This window comes from Theobroma cacao, chromosome 9, assembly GCF_053813885.1.
Source record: "Theobroma cacao isolate CCN51 chromosome 9, ASM5381388v1, whole genome shotgun sequence".
Lineage (NCBI taxonomy): Eukaryota > Viridiplantae > Streptophyta > Magnoliopsida > Malvales > Malvaceae > Theobroma > Theobroma cacao.
The window spans coordinates 11,774,210-11,787,797 of record NC_142647.1 but is presented as its reverse complement, the minus strand read 5'-3'; the positions used below and the strand labels follow the sequence as shown (position 1 = coordinate 11,787,797).

At 35.1% G+C, this 13,588-nt stretch overlaps 1 long non-coding RNA gene across 1 annotated transcript; it reads right to left on the bottom strand.

The window, feature by feature from the left end:
* Nucleotides 1-4,047: 4,047 nt before the first annotated feature.
* LOC148760723 (uncharacterized) lies at nucleotides 4,048-5,921 on the bottom strand. Its single transcript, XR_016028298.1, has 3 exons — nucleotides 5,848-5,921; nucleotides 5,118-5,202; nucleotides 4,048-4,183 (listed from the first exon to the last, which is right to left on the bottom strand). It is a non-coding gene; the product is annotated as an uncharacterized LOC148760723 (long non-coding RNA).
* Between the last annotated feature and the right edge of the window lie 7,667 nt (nucleotides 5,922-13,588).

Sequence of the window (13,588 nt, the reverse complement as noted above, 5' to 3'; positions counted from 1 at the left end):
AATATGGAAATAATGGCAAGAGGGAAAGGCGGTGAAAAAGAGATTGCATCACTCTCTTTGTCAACAACCTTCCGTTACAGATCAAATTGGCGGTGGCTTCACACAATCTTTAGTAAATTCCATGAGCGCTTGATGTATTTATCTCTCACGGGAAAAATTTTTTTTGAAAAGGATGAAAATTTGGCTTCGTGAGTTTTGGGGTTTTGGAAGAGGCTAAAAAGGTAATATGTAGTTTGAAGGAAGTGTGGCTAGTAGATCACCAAATTGGTATAAACATGATGAAATTTGATGACTTGATAGTGTATAGAAATTACACATTATCAGTACATCAAATATAAACTTTAATAGAGAAATTAATGACATGGCAGATAGTTATGCTAAACAAAGAGTTTGCTGAGATTTGGATTTTATTGAGCAGTTGTAATTTCTTTTCGTTTGTGCTTGTGATGTTTAAAGTCTTGAACTCATAGCTCGAGAGCTTACATAGAATGAGGGTGCAAAAGGTTGGTTCAGTGTTGGAGTGAACCTTTTCCCTTTATTAATAAAGTATCTTGTTGCATTTTTTTTTTTTTAAATGTCGGGCTTAGAGATTCAACACTAGGAGTCTTGGTCCTCTTACGGGAATGGAAAGCATCTTTATGGTCAGTGCTGTTTTTATTGTTAAATAATAAGTGGAAACTCAACAGGGACAAGAAAAGTGTTTTGAAAAGGCTTTTCTTGATCTGGCTAATAAAAAGTGTTATCAAACCGTAGTATGGTTGAATCTTTCTTTTCTTGTTCCCACCTTTTTGGATCCTTTTTATGAACGTGTACGTGCGGTGAGTGTCTGAGTTATTCCGAGCAGTGATGGAAACATAATTATTAAGTACTACTTTTCAAAAATGTCATTAACTCGAATCGCTTTAACTATTAAAAGAGAAATCAAAGAAAACATCACAAGTTTAATTTGCTCAATGAAAGCTCAGTAATATGTCATCGTTTATTTCCTTAAATGCTAAAAAACAATTTACATTGAAATATTTGTTTCAGTACTTACATATTTAAAAAGTAAAATTTAAATAGCTCATTTCCTTACATGATGAAAAAAAGAAAGCAGACAAAATTAAAAATATTTGATCATTTAACCAGAAAAAGTTAAATTACATTTATGAAATCCAATTTCCATTTTTTCTTGAGCCATAAGGGGAAATTAATTGGATACTAGATTAGGTGAAGGAAATTTCTTAAGATAAACTATCAAAGCCAGACTTCTTCTTTTCTTAATTCTGGTCAGTCAATCACGAAGGCACCGTGTCGCTCCGCTCCCTCGTGATGAGGTTGAAAATTAAAATTATTCTCTGCTGCTGACTAGCTAAAATTCATCGGAAACCAGACTGCCTTTCTACAAGTTAACAGGGAATGAGGGATAGGGACTTATATTATAAATTGATTTATAAATATTCTTTTGGCATTTCTATTTCAACACCTTAGTTAAACTCTTTACGTTTTGAACGATCATGTTAGATGGATAATATATGTAATAAAAGGAGAAATTGACTTATAATATGTTATGATTTGTGAGAAAACTTGTTGAGCTGAGAAAAGAAAAGTAAAGATAAAACCTGTTGATCCCGTCATTGTCTTTGGGTCGGTCGTTTAGAAGAAAATATTGCTTCAAATTTTGTTGTATCACGTCAGTCACATGTCAACTCAACTTCTGGGCAGTTTCGAGATAGCTAGTTAAATCGCATGTCAACTCTAATGTCTACGTCATTTGCTAGTTCTTTCTCTGTCTCTGTCTCTCTCTCTCTCATCATTTTTAAGACACATAAATTAATAAATAATTAGATTCAGGACAACTGTTGATATGCTGCTGGATAATTAATAATCAGGGCCCCGTATTCTGTATTTGGAATATGGCTTGGAATGCGTGATCTACTTTTTATTATTTCCCTATAGAGGTATGTTTCGGTCTGTATTTGGTTTTGTTTCTCTAACATTAAATCAAAAGATTGATATTTTTCTAACCTTTAAACATGTAAAATATACCCTTTATTTATTTTATATGAATTCTACATCATAAATATATACATAGTTTACTGCTATATTTTTTTTCAATAAAATTGTGACAAATAACCTTCTTAATAAAGTCATTTAAAAAATGACTTCCACTATAATTTTAACTGTTTTTAGATAATTTTTTACATGACTTAATAAGAATACCCTTTAAACCATTTAATCCAAATTAAGTGATCTTGGTTTCTTTCTCCTTTCCCGCCATTCAGATAAAATTTTCAAAATTAAATCTCGATTTAGCTACTCTCCGTCTAGCTCTCTAATGCCATCGAGGTCTATATCTTGTCGTCTAGCTCTACAATGCCATCGAGGTCTATATCGCCATCCAACTTTCTCACTATCTCAAAGTGCAGAGATGACATCAAGGTATTTGTTATGTGTTATTGGGTTTATTTTTTTATATTCATAGAATGCAAAAGTTGATGGGTAAATTATATGACTTTGCAAACTTAAATTTGGCTGGGAGTAGCGAAATCAATCAATTTGTAGGTGATGCGTAAATATTTGTTAGGCATTGTGTTATTGGATATTAGGGTGTGTGAGTGGATATTAGGAATCGTAATCTTTTTATTTGGTATTACGTGACTGAATATTAGATAATTTGGGCTAGATAGGAGACATTACGAGACTAGATTTTAGGAATTACGTGAGTTGTGCATTGTGTGATTGGTTTGTACACATTGCGTGACTTGATTGTAGGCATTACGGGACTGGTTTTTAGTAATTGCGTTGCTTTATCTACTTTATGCTAAAGCTAATTATCTACTAATCCAGCCCCCTTAATAACAAATTCTATAAAATTAGAAGAGAATTATGAATGCTTAATAACCAATTCAGCTCCCTTAATTTCACTTATATCAGTGCAGAAAACCATCTAAATTCGATTGACACAAAACTCTGAAATTCTCTTTAAAGCACTTAATGCATTGATTTACGAACTAACCATATTCATAAGAAAATAAGCCTAAAACTATTGAACACCCATCCATGAGTCAGCATTCATGCTTATAAATAAAGGGAACCACTATTCATTTTAATCAAAATCATCTGAAGGAAAACCTCAAAATTCTAATGGCATCTAAACGTTCCAAAGTCGAATATGGGAAGGGGGTTGTTGCTGAAAAGGCAAATATCCTCGACAATGTTCCAGCATATCTGGTCAAGTTGATGGACCAAATTGAGAGCATGGAGAAAGACATGCGTGGCTTGATGGATAAGTTGCTAGTTAGGAGTGAAATCCTGGAGACAAAAATTCTGGGCAATAACAAGATTCTAGCCAAATTTTATGAAACATTAGATGAGATTAGGAAGAAATGAACCATGGTTCATATGTTGTATCATCTGCTTTTTTTAGCTAATGAATAAAAATATTGATTGATCACATATTTTCCATAAAATGAGTTATTGCATTTAATTTCTATTATGCTGAATAACTTGGTTACTTACCCTAATTTCTTAATTTTCTATTTTTATATAAGAGAAGCAAAAATATGATGACAAAAGTTCGAATATTATTTTATTTATAAGCATTAAGTGAATGGATATTAGGCATTGCATGTCTAGTTGTTATGTATTATGGGACTTGTATTTATGTATAGCGCGACGTAAGGCCAATGCATGATTGGGTATTTTGGCATAACGTGAGTGGCTGTTAGGCAGTACGTGACCTATTATTAGGTATTTTGAGACTGGGTCAAAGGTGCTGCGTGAATTGTGCTCTGTATATCTTGTGTTGAGACATTACGTGTCACGACCCAATTTCCCGGGCCATGACCGGCGCATGAGCTCAATGAGCATAGCTCACTAAGCCCAAGCAAGCCTATCCATTTACCTTTGCTTAACAAATTTATCATATCATGCATACACACACACCTTTTCTCGGGTGTGAACATAACCAAAACACAATGACATTATCGATAATAATATACATGCACTATACCAGTCATGTATTTAGCAATTTACATTGCATACACATATTCATATTGTTAGATTGTTTTCACAATACAAAAGGACCTATGACTTCCAGCGGAGACATTTACAATAAAAGGGATTACTATCGAATGCCAGACACATACCCAGGATATGCACTACGGGGACTCCTCGATCTAGGGTCCAACAGTCACCTGATCTGAAAACATGAATTTTTTTTAAAACGTGAGTACAATACTCAGTGAGTGAACAAGGAGGGAACAAGCATACAATAAGGAATGTTTATCGAAATCATGATGTATTCGTTTTCTTAAAACCATGCAATTGTTTTAGCTCCTTTAAACCCCTCATGTAAACCCCACATGAGTAAATCACTTTACAAAAATCCATGCTCAACTATGTTACCAAAGAAATGGGAAATATGGTAAAAACCCACAAGTTAGCAAAATAGACAGAAAGTTTCTCGTTGTAGCGAACTTCATTCTCGCTGCAGCGAGAACCAAAACATCAAGGAAAAAGTCTCATTTTTCCCTTAAAACAAGTCATCCTGCTAAAATAACAATAGCAACATGTAACACATGTAAACTTCCAAATTTCAACAAAACAAATGCTTACATATTTGCATTTACAACCATAAATCATTATCCATCAATTTGCTATATCACACATATTTACATATGTATATATATACCCATCATCATCATCTCACTAACCCATTACCATCATCACCGACTCATCATCATCATCACCAGCTCATGCGCACTCCCTACTCGCACATGGCTGGGTCATCACCGAGTTATGCACACTCCCTACTCGCACATAACCGGGTCATCACCGGGTTATGCGCACTCCCTACTCGCACATAACCAGGTCATCCTCAGCTTATGCGCACTCCCTACTCGCACATAGCCGAGTCAACATAATTACACAACATTATATTCAAGCATATATGTATATCAACATAATGCAGCCACATAGAAATCCATAATAACCACATTTCATAACATAAACTTTTTTTTTCAAAAGCTTGTTCCCAAGGCATTCATTTTCATGAAAAATTGCATAAAATCATTCAAACACTTTGTTCAAAACAGTCATATTCTCAAAACAATTTTGATAGGTAGTCCACTCACAGGAGTCGAAAATCCGGATTCCGGGTGAACTCTGACTAATAGTCCTCAGGCGTAATTCCTTTGCCTTTTTCGGACGTCTCACCACCTTGACAAATAACAAAGTCGAGGAATTTACTATATTGTCCCAAAATTGATATAAATTAATTTAAACTACTAATGCTTGATATGTAAATGCAAAAATATGTCTGATTATCGCTTAATCACGGTATCGATTAAATTCGACCGATCACCCAAATAATCGGCGATTGTGTCCAAATCACCTCCAAATTAATTCATTTCTCCTCTAATACCTTAATTTACCACATACATTTAAATAAAAGCCAAATTCAGCATTAGAACCCTCACAATTCCTTATAGAAAAAATTTGGTCATTTGGTGTACTAGCATCGAATTTTTTTCTACATAACCATTTCACCTTAATTCATCATTTTTCATGCCATTTTCCTTGAAATAAAAACAATCCCCCATTGATATTCAGCCCTCATGGTTCAGCCAACAAGGAACCCTAGAGAAATTGAATATTTCTTTTGTGTTTTTGTTCATAACCATGCTTAACTATCCCTAAACACTAACATAGTCTAAAATCAAATTATTCCAACAACAATTCCTCTTCCATACCCATTTTTCAGAATTGAATTCATCATGATAACTCAATATTCAACCATAGAAAACAAGAACAAAAGCATGGGTAAGCTAGGTATCAAGGAGAATTAAAGAAATTTTAACTTACCTAGCTTGTTTCCTTGATTTCTTCACTTTTTCTTTGAATTTCCACCTAGGTTTTCTTGTTTTTCCTTTTGTTCTTCCTTTTTTCTTGTTTCTGGATGCCTAGGCCGAATATGGTGAGGGAATTGAGGATTTAATGGGCTGATTTCTATAGAAAATAATAAAATAATCAAGCATGCCATGTGTCACATGCTTAGTGGCCCAATTTTTAACTTTTTGACTTTTTCTTCTTAATTTTCCACCACAAATATTCTGGTATTTATCCAATCCTACCACAATTAAAATCCCTTGGTCGTGACAAGTGCTGGGGTGAAAAATTTACCGATTTGCCCTTGGGGCGAAAAAATTACTATTTTGCCCTTTTACTCCGAAATGTACCGGAATCTCATTATTTCTACTTTTCAACCTAAAATAACACTAATATTGATCAATATTAACCAAATGGGGCAAAAATTGTTTAAAAAAATTTTCGTTTAGTCCTTTAGTGGCAAAATTACCATTTTGCCCTTGTGCTCCATAAATACCGAGAATCATAATTTTTCATTGCGAAACATCATTTTATACTCCAATAATCATAATTATATTTCATATAATTATTCTTGGTCAAATGTGATCAAATCTTGGCTAAAAATCTCAATTTTATCATCAAATGGTAAAATGACCGTTTTGTCCCTAATTGGTCAATTTTCTGATGGACTCCAAACTGGACCTTGAACTCCAAATCACTATTCTAAGCCATTCCGTTGGTTTTAAAATTTTTAAATTCCTCTTCGAATTTCTATTTGATCTAGTTCAAGGCTCGATTTAACTTAGTTGTACCACTCGGTACAATACCGTCTTTTAATCGAGCTTGACAGGGTCTCACATTATGTGACTGGTTTTTATGTATTGCATGACCTGTTGTTATTTATTACTTAATGTTGGGCCAATACGTGACTGGTTATGTTGGCATAACATGAGTGGATATTAGGCATTAGGTTTCTTATTATCAGGTATTGTGAGACTGGGTTATAGGTGTTGCGTGAATTACGCAATGCATATCTTGTGTTGAGACATTGCGTGACTGATTTTTATGTATTACTTGACTTGTTGTTATGTATTGCGTGACATTGGGCTAGTACGTTACTGGTTATATTGGCATAACTTGAGTGGATATTAGGCATTGAGTGACTTATTATTAGGTATTGAGAGACTAGCGATACGTGACGTGTGCAATTCATCTATTGTTTTGAGGCTTTTGTTCACTAGTTTTTAGGCATTGCATGAATGTATATTAAACATTGCGAGACTGACTTTATATTATTCCATGACTTAGGCATTGCGTAAGTGGTTTTTATGCATTGAGGGGCAATTTTTGATAAATTGACTAATTGTGACACTTATTTTTTATTAAATTTCAGTGGCCTACCAAATGTGAAGCTTACGAGTACATTTAGTGGTCATTAGGTTGATGACACTTACAAGGGTGGTGAAACACGAGTAAGGGGTGTTGGGAGTGATTTGTCATTTTGGGGTCTAGTGAAGCTAGTTGAAAAGGTAGTTAGGGTCAACTAACATAATAGCGAAATCGAGCTACATGTATTGCTCAGTCATGCCGCGGGGGTTTCGTGCTCAGTTATCAAGGATGATGAAGATGTAGCAAGTATTTTGCGAGATGAGAGGGTAGTTGTTGTGTTTGTGACAATTAAGGCATGAAATGAAAACAATATTCCACATGAACATGGTGTCCAACATAGTAATCACTTACAATAGAATGTTAATTATTTTGACACACCACACCATGCAATTCCTAACAAACAACCATGGCAATCACATTTGATGTATCCTCATGAGTTTGAGCAACTTGGTACACACATGAGGTGTCTACAAATGATGTTTACACAATTTCGATCGGAATGTGCATCGAATGAAATACTTGGTACTTTGCAACAAAAGCAACCATGGCTTGAAAATGCAGTGGGTCCATCGTCATTCACAAATGACATTGTCATAGTTGTGAGTGATGGTAATGCATCTAATCAGATTAAAGATGATGTTGAAAAGGACGACATGGAGGATTGGAACGATGAGTTGCAGGATGACTGTGAAGATAATTACGTTGGCAAACATGATGACTGTTTAAAGGACAACAGGGGTGAGCACAACGACATTCCAGATTGTAATCATGCGGATGGCAGTATAAGACATGACACAACTATTGTGCTAGAACAGGTTCAGTGTGATGACCATGCCACAACTGTTGAATTAGAAGATGTTGAGGGTGTTAACCCTATTTACGACAACCCCATCACACTTGAGAATGGCATTTGTTTGCCTAATGACAATGATCAAGATAGAGTAAATACAAGGGTATCTCCTCAATGGATTATTCTCGGGGTAGATATGATATCCTTCCCAACAGTTATGACTGAGGAATCCAGATCAATAGACAACCTCTTATATTATGGAAAAGTGTTTCTGTTGAAGGCCGAATTGAAACAAACTTTGAGCATGTTGGCACTAAAAAAGCATTTTGAGATTAGAGTTAAAAAGTCATGTCAAGCTCATTTGGAGGTTGGCTGTAAAGAGAAGGTATGCAAGTTTGCTTTGCGTGGCACAAAGTTACCCAAAGGAGAATATTGGCAAGTTCGGATGTTGCAAAAGGTGCACACGTGTACTGTTGATGGTTTACAATGTGGGTACTAAACTGCGAGTGCGAGGTTAATTGGTGAGCTTATCTCCACTAGGCTGTAAGAAAATTATGTAACCCCATTAAGACCTAAGGAAATAATGGAAGAGATGAATCGCCAGTGGGAATTGCAATGCCTATATAGTAAGGCTTGGCGAGTAAAGGAGTATGCGGAGAGTCTTACTTTCAAACCCTTAGAAGAGTCATTCCAATTCCTCCCCTTGTATTTCCATATGTTGGAACATGAAAATCCTGGTACTGTCACGGCTGTCGCCACGGATGGGGAACAACGATTCAAATATTGTTTCTGGACGTTTAGGCCATGTATTCGGGTTTCAGTGCTGTAATGCAACCTGTAGTTGCTATCGATGCCACACATCTGAAAGGCAGATTCAAAGGTATTTTGTTTGTTGCTGTATGCAAAAATGCAAATGAGCAGATATATCCAGTTGCATTTGGCATTGGTCACGTGGAGGACAAAGGGTTTTGGTTGTGGTTTCTTACCCAATTACGTCATGCGATTGGTTGTCCTGAAAATGCAATATTCATTTTTGATCAACATCTTGGCATTAAGAATGCAGTTGAGAAAGTGTACGAGGACGCGCATCACAGTATATGCAATTACCTCTTAGGGAAAAACTTTAAGAACAAGTTCAAGGGCGAAGATGTTGCCGTGATTTTACCCTATTTATAGGCAACTTTGTGCCATGCGATAGGCTCTCTGATTTTAATAGACATATGAATCAACTGAAATAGCTTTGCAAACTTGTTTACGATTGCCTTATGATATTAGGCCTTGAGAGATGGGCATGTGCACGATCACTAGTAAAGTGATACAAGTTCATGACATCCAACATTGCTGAGTGTATTAACTCTTATTTGAGGCATGCAAGAAAAATGCCAATAATCGTTTTTATCAAGTGCATCAGAGGCGTGTTCTAACGTTTGTTCCATGTCTAGCACAATGAGCCATTGAATTTGACCACGCCCTTCAACCCTTGGGCTACCAATCTGTTGAACAAACAGTTCAATGAAGCATGCCATTTTTCCACATAACCAATCGATCAGGTGGAGTTTCAAGTTATAGGCAGAACTAAGGACAAGGTCGTCAACCTATCCACCAAGACGTGTTCATGCATTGAGTTCCAGACCGATATACTCCCCTGCACGCATGCCATGGCAACAATAAGGTATGAATAATCATGTTTTCTTATTTTGTGCATGATGAATTGAAATTTGACATTGTTCAACAACTATGATTTCATTTCCTTGACAGTAGGTGCAAACGTGTAGTCATTGAATTTTGCTCGAACTATTACAAGACTCGATCTTAGGTAGAGGGATATGCGGTTCCCATTCGCTTAGTTGGGCATCCTAGTGAGTGGGACATCCCTCATGACATTCAACAAATTATCATTTTGCCACCAACTTGGCGAGGTCAAGCAAGAAGACCTAGTAGGAAAAAGATTCCATTAACTGGGGAAGACAGTCAATGACGTAGATGTTCACAATGCAAAAGCTATGGTCATAATAGACAAAATTGCCAGACTCCATTTACAGCTCCATCGAGAAACGGGGAAACATCATATACTCAGCCAACAAATCGACAACGATGACGACCCAAGGCATGTTCAATTTGTAAACAACTCGGACACACACGAAACAACTGTCCAATGTAGACTAGAAACTCTAAGAACGTTACGGGTGTCGTACTTGAAGATAGTGGCCCTTTAGACATCAGTTGTTAGGGATTGTTTCCAACTTGCCATTGACATTTGCATTGAATAATATTATTTGAACTTGAGTTTGACAGAATATGGAGATGATACTTTGGCGTTTGACAACAACCAGCATCAAGATATATGCCTCTTAAGATAATATTGTGGGATCATCAAATGCGTTGTACTCGTTCATAATTTATTTATCTTTGTAAACAATTAAACAAAACCACAAAATATTTAATATGCATAAGCTATATGGGAAATTTGTTTGAGGTACACATGATAGGTTAATTTGTCAATAAGTGAACTTTTAATATTCTCGGCTTCTTTAGTGTGTCACATAGCTAAGAAAATGTAGATACATTTTATCAATGTATGTTTATTCATCACAATTAAAGTCAAAAATATTAAAAATAAAATACATAAATACAAGTGTAAAAAATGATTATTTTTTTGTGAAGTGGTGGTTGTGAGCTTTGGATGAAGTCGGGTTTGAAAATAATTCTAATGCAATTGATTTTTTAATTTTTATTGAAAATGTACTTGGTTTTGTTTTAATCCTATTAATTGTTGTGAGATATTTAAATAAAAAATTATTATAGGGGGTAAAATTATAAAAGTTCAAAAAAATATAAATATGTTAGAAAACTTCTAAACTTTTTGTATGGGCAAAATTATAAAATTTTTAAAAAGCAAAGACAAGTTATAAAAATTTCTAAATTACTAGAGGGGTAAAATTATTAGAAAGGTTATTTCTTATAATTTTCTCATTATAAAATGTTTAAAACATATAAATAAATTATAAAATTTAAAAAATTATTAGGGGGTGGGGGCCCCCACTAGCCCCCTCCCATCTGCCTCTGGTCTTAATAGTTGAGTTGCTAATAATAGGTAGTCAGTTAATTCCTAATACAACAGAAATCCTTTTATTCAAAACGATGTTGTTTTGTCTCCTGGTTTACATAATACCCTAAACGCTAACCCATAATTCAACGAAAATCTCTTAAACCTATCTCTAGTTGTAAGTTTAACCCTTAAACCCGAACCCTCCTGCACTGTCTTAAGCAATGGTCTCATCTTCTTGCTCACCCAATGTCGGTGACAATGGCAATGAAATTATGGGTTATGATTAATACTTTAGTCTACGCTCAAAGAAGTAATGGAAACTAGCTCTTGAACTGCTTACCACATCAATTGATTTTTCCATTGAGCTAGGTAACGTTCTGTCCTCGTCATCATGGTTTAGGAACAACGAACATGCTACTAGGTATAGGGTAATAGAGAATGCCATCATATCGTGTAGGAAAATGGTAGATTAGAAAAGCTTTAATGAATACGTAGACCTTGATCATAACTTAAATGCGTTTTTTGACATAGGTAAACTTAAGGGTCTAAGTACCTTTCCAAATATGGATTATAGCTCAACTTTTGTTAGGGAATTTTACTCGAGCATACACTAGAGTGAAAATGAAATTGAAAATCCTAGTGATTTTAACCCATATGTTTTGAGCATGTTTTTAGAAGGAATAGAGTTTATAGTGACCGACTTTGATATTAGGAAGCTCTTGAAAATCGAGTACAGAGAGGGGCAATATAGACTTCCCCCATTTTATGAGTCGTCCGACATGTGGGCCAATGTGACAGGAAGAATAGAACCATACACGACAAATAGATGTTTTGCTCGTCATTTGCATTTTACAACAGCTAGGCTAGTACATAATTTTCTAATGTCCACATTATAAGGAAGGATCAATCATTTAAGACATGTTAGCGTTGAGGATCTATGGATGATGGAATTGATTGGAACCCAGTTTGGTTTGAATATTGCATAATATATGATCATTAGAATGAAAAGAGTCGCCTTACAGGATGAGACGACCCTACCATATGGAAACATCATATCCATTCTAGTTCAGAAGAAATGGATCTGGAATAATAGATATCTAGTTGATTCGACCAGTCGCAGGCCTCATAATCTATCTATTGGATGGCTCTTGAAAAGAGGATATAAGATGAGTGTTGATGAGTCATTCAACTCTGTTGAAGGTAGCCCAATTCATCTCGCCCATGATACTCCATCTAGTGGCCCATCTAGAGTTATTTCAGATCCTATTTCAAATGATGTGATGTATAATATGCTTGTAAGGATTGATGAGAAACTCAGTAACCAAACTGATAGAATGCAGACATTAGAATTGAGGATACGAAATGTTGGGAATCTTCTAATGCAAAGAACAGATACAGCTGATCGAGCAGCAGAAGCGAGGCCGAAAGAAATAGACAAAAATGAGTTTCTCCGACATGAACATCAAAGAAAAAGGAAGTCAGTTGTCATTGGTCTTGGCTGAATGAAGCATAGCAGCTGAAGATTCATATTTTGTAAGTTGGGATTAACTGGATTAGGGATATTGTAATTTGTTTGCTAAACAATTTATGGTATATTGGTTTTTTTTTTTTTAATTTACTCAACATGTGGTTTAACTTTCATGTGTTTACTCATCCTTATGGTTGAGGGTTTAAGGTATTCAACTGTATATTATGTTATGATGGTGCTTGGGGTTGGGTTATGGTTTGATATTGTCCATCAAATTGGCTTACCCTACTTCAAAGAACTTGACACACAATAAGTGAGTCAAGCAATCCCATATCAAAAAGTCACATGATTCCATATCAACTAGTCTCGCGATTCCATATCAATTAGTCACGTGATTCCATAATAAATAGTAACGCAATTCCATATTTACTAGTCACGTTATTCCCTATGAAATACTCGCTCGATTCCATAATAACTAGTAATGTGATTCCATATTTACTACTCACATGATTTCGTATCAACTAGTCACGCGATTCTATATTTACTAGTCACGCGATTCCATCTTTACTACTCACACTATTCCATATTAACTAGTTACTCGATTCCATAATAACTAATAACGTGATTCCATATTTACCACTCACATGATTCCATCTTAACAGTTCACGCAATGGCCCCACGGTATCAACTAGTGTGGGCATTGCATTACATGCCTATGTCATGCAATGCAATTCAACATGTCATGTAGGCTATAAAGTCATGGGGGTTGGCATATGCAAACTCATGAAGTCTAGCATGTAAATTGTATAAAACAATAACAGAATTTAAGATATGAATAATAAAAAAATAATATTGTTATTGGACCGGTATGCTTATCACATCAATGAATATCGAACTGTTCTTATTACCCTTCTCTTTTTTAAATGATACAAAAAGAATAATTTGTATGCTTATCAATCAATGTTATTTTACATATTAGGAAAAAAAATAAACAAATTAAAAAATTAACAAGTCATGATATTTGCAAAATTTGAAGGGTAAA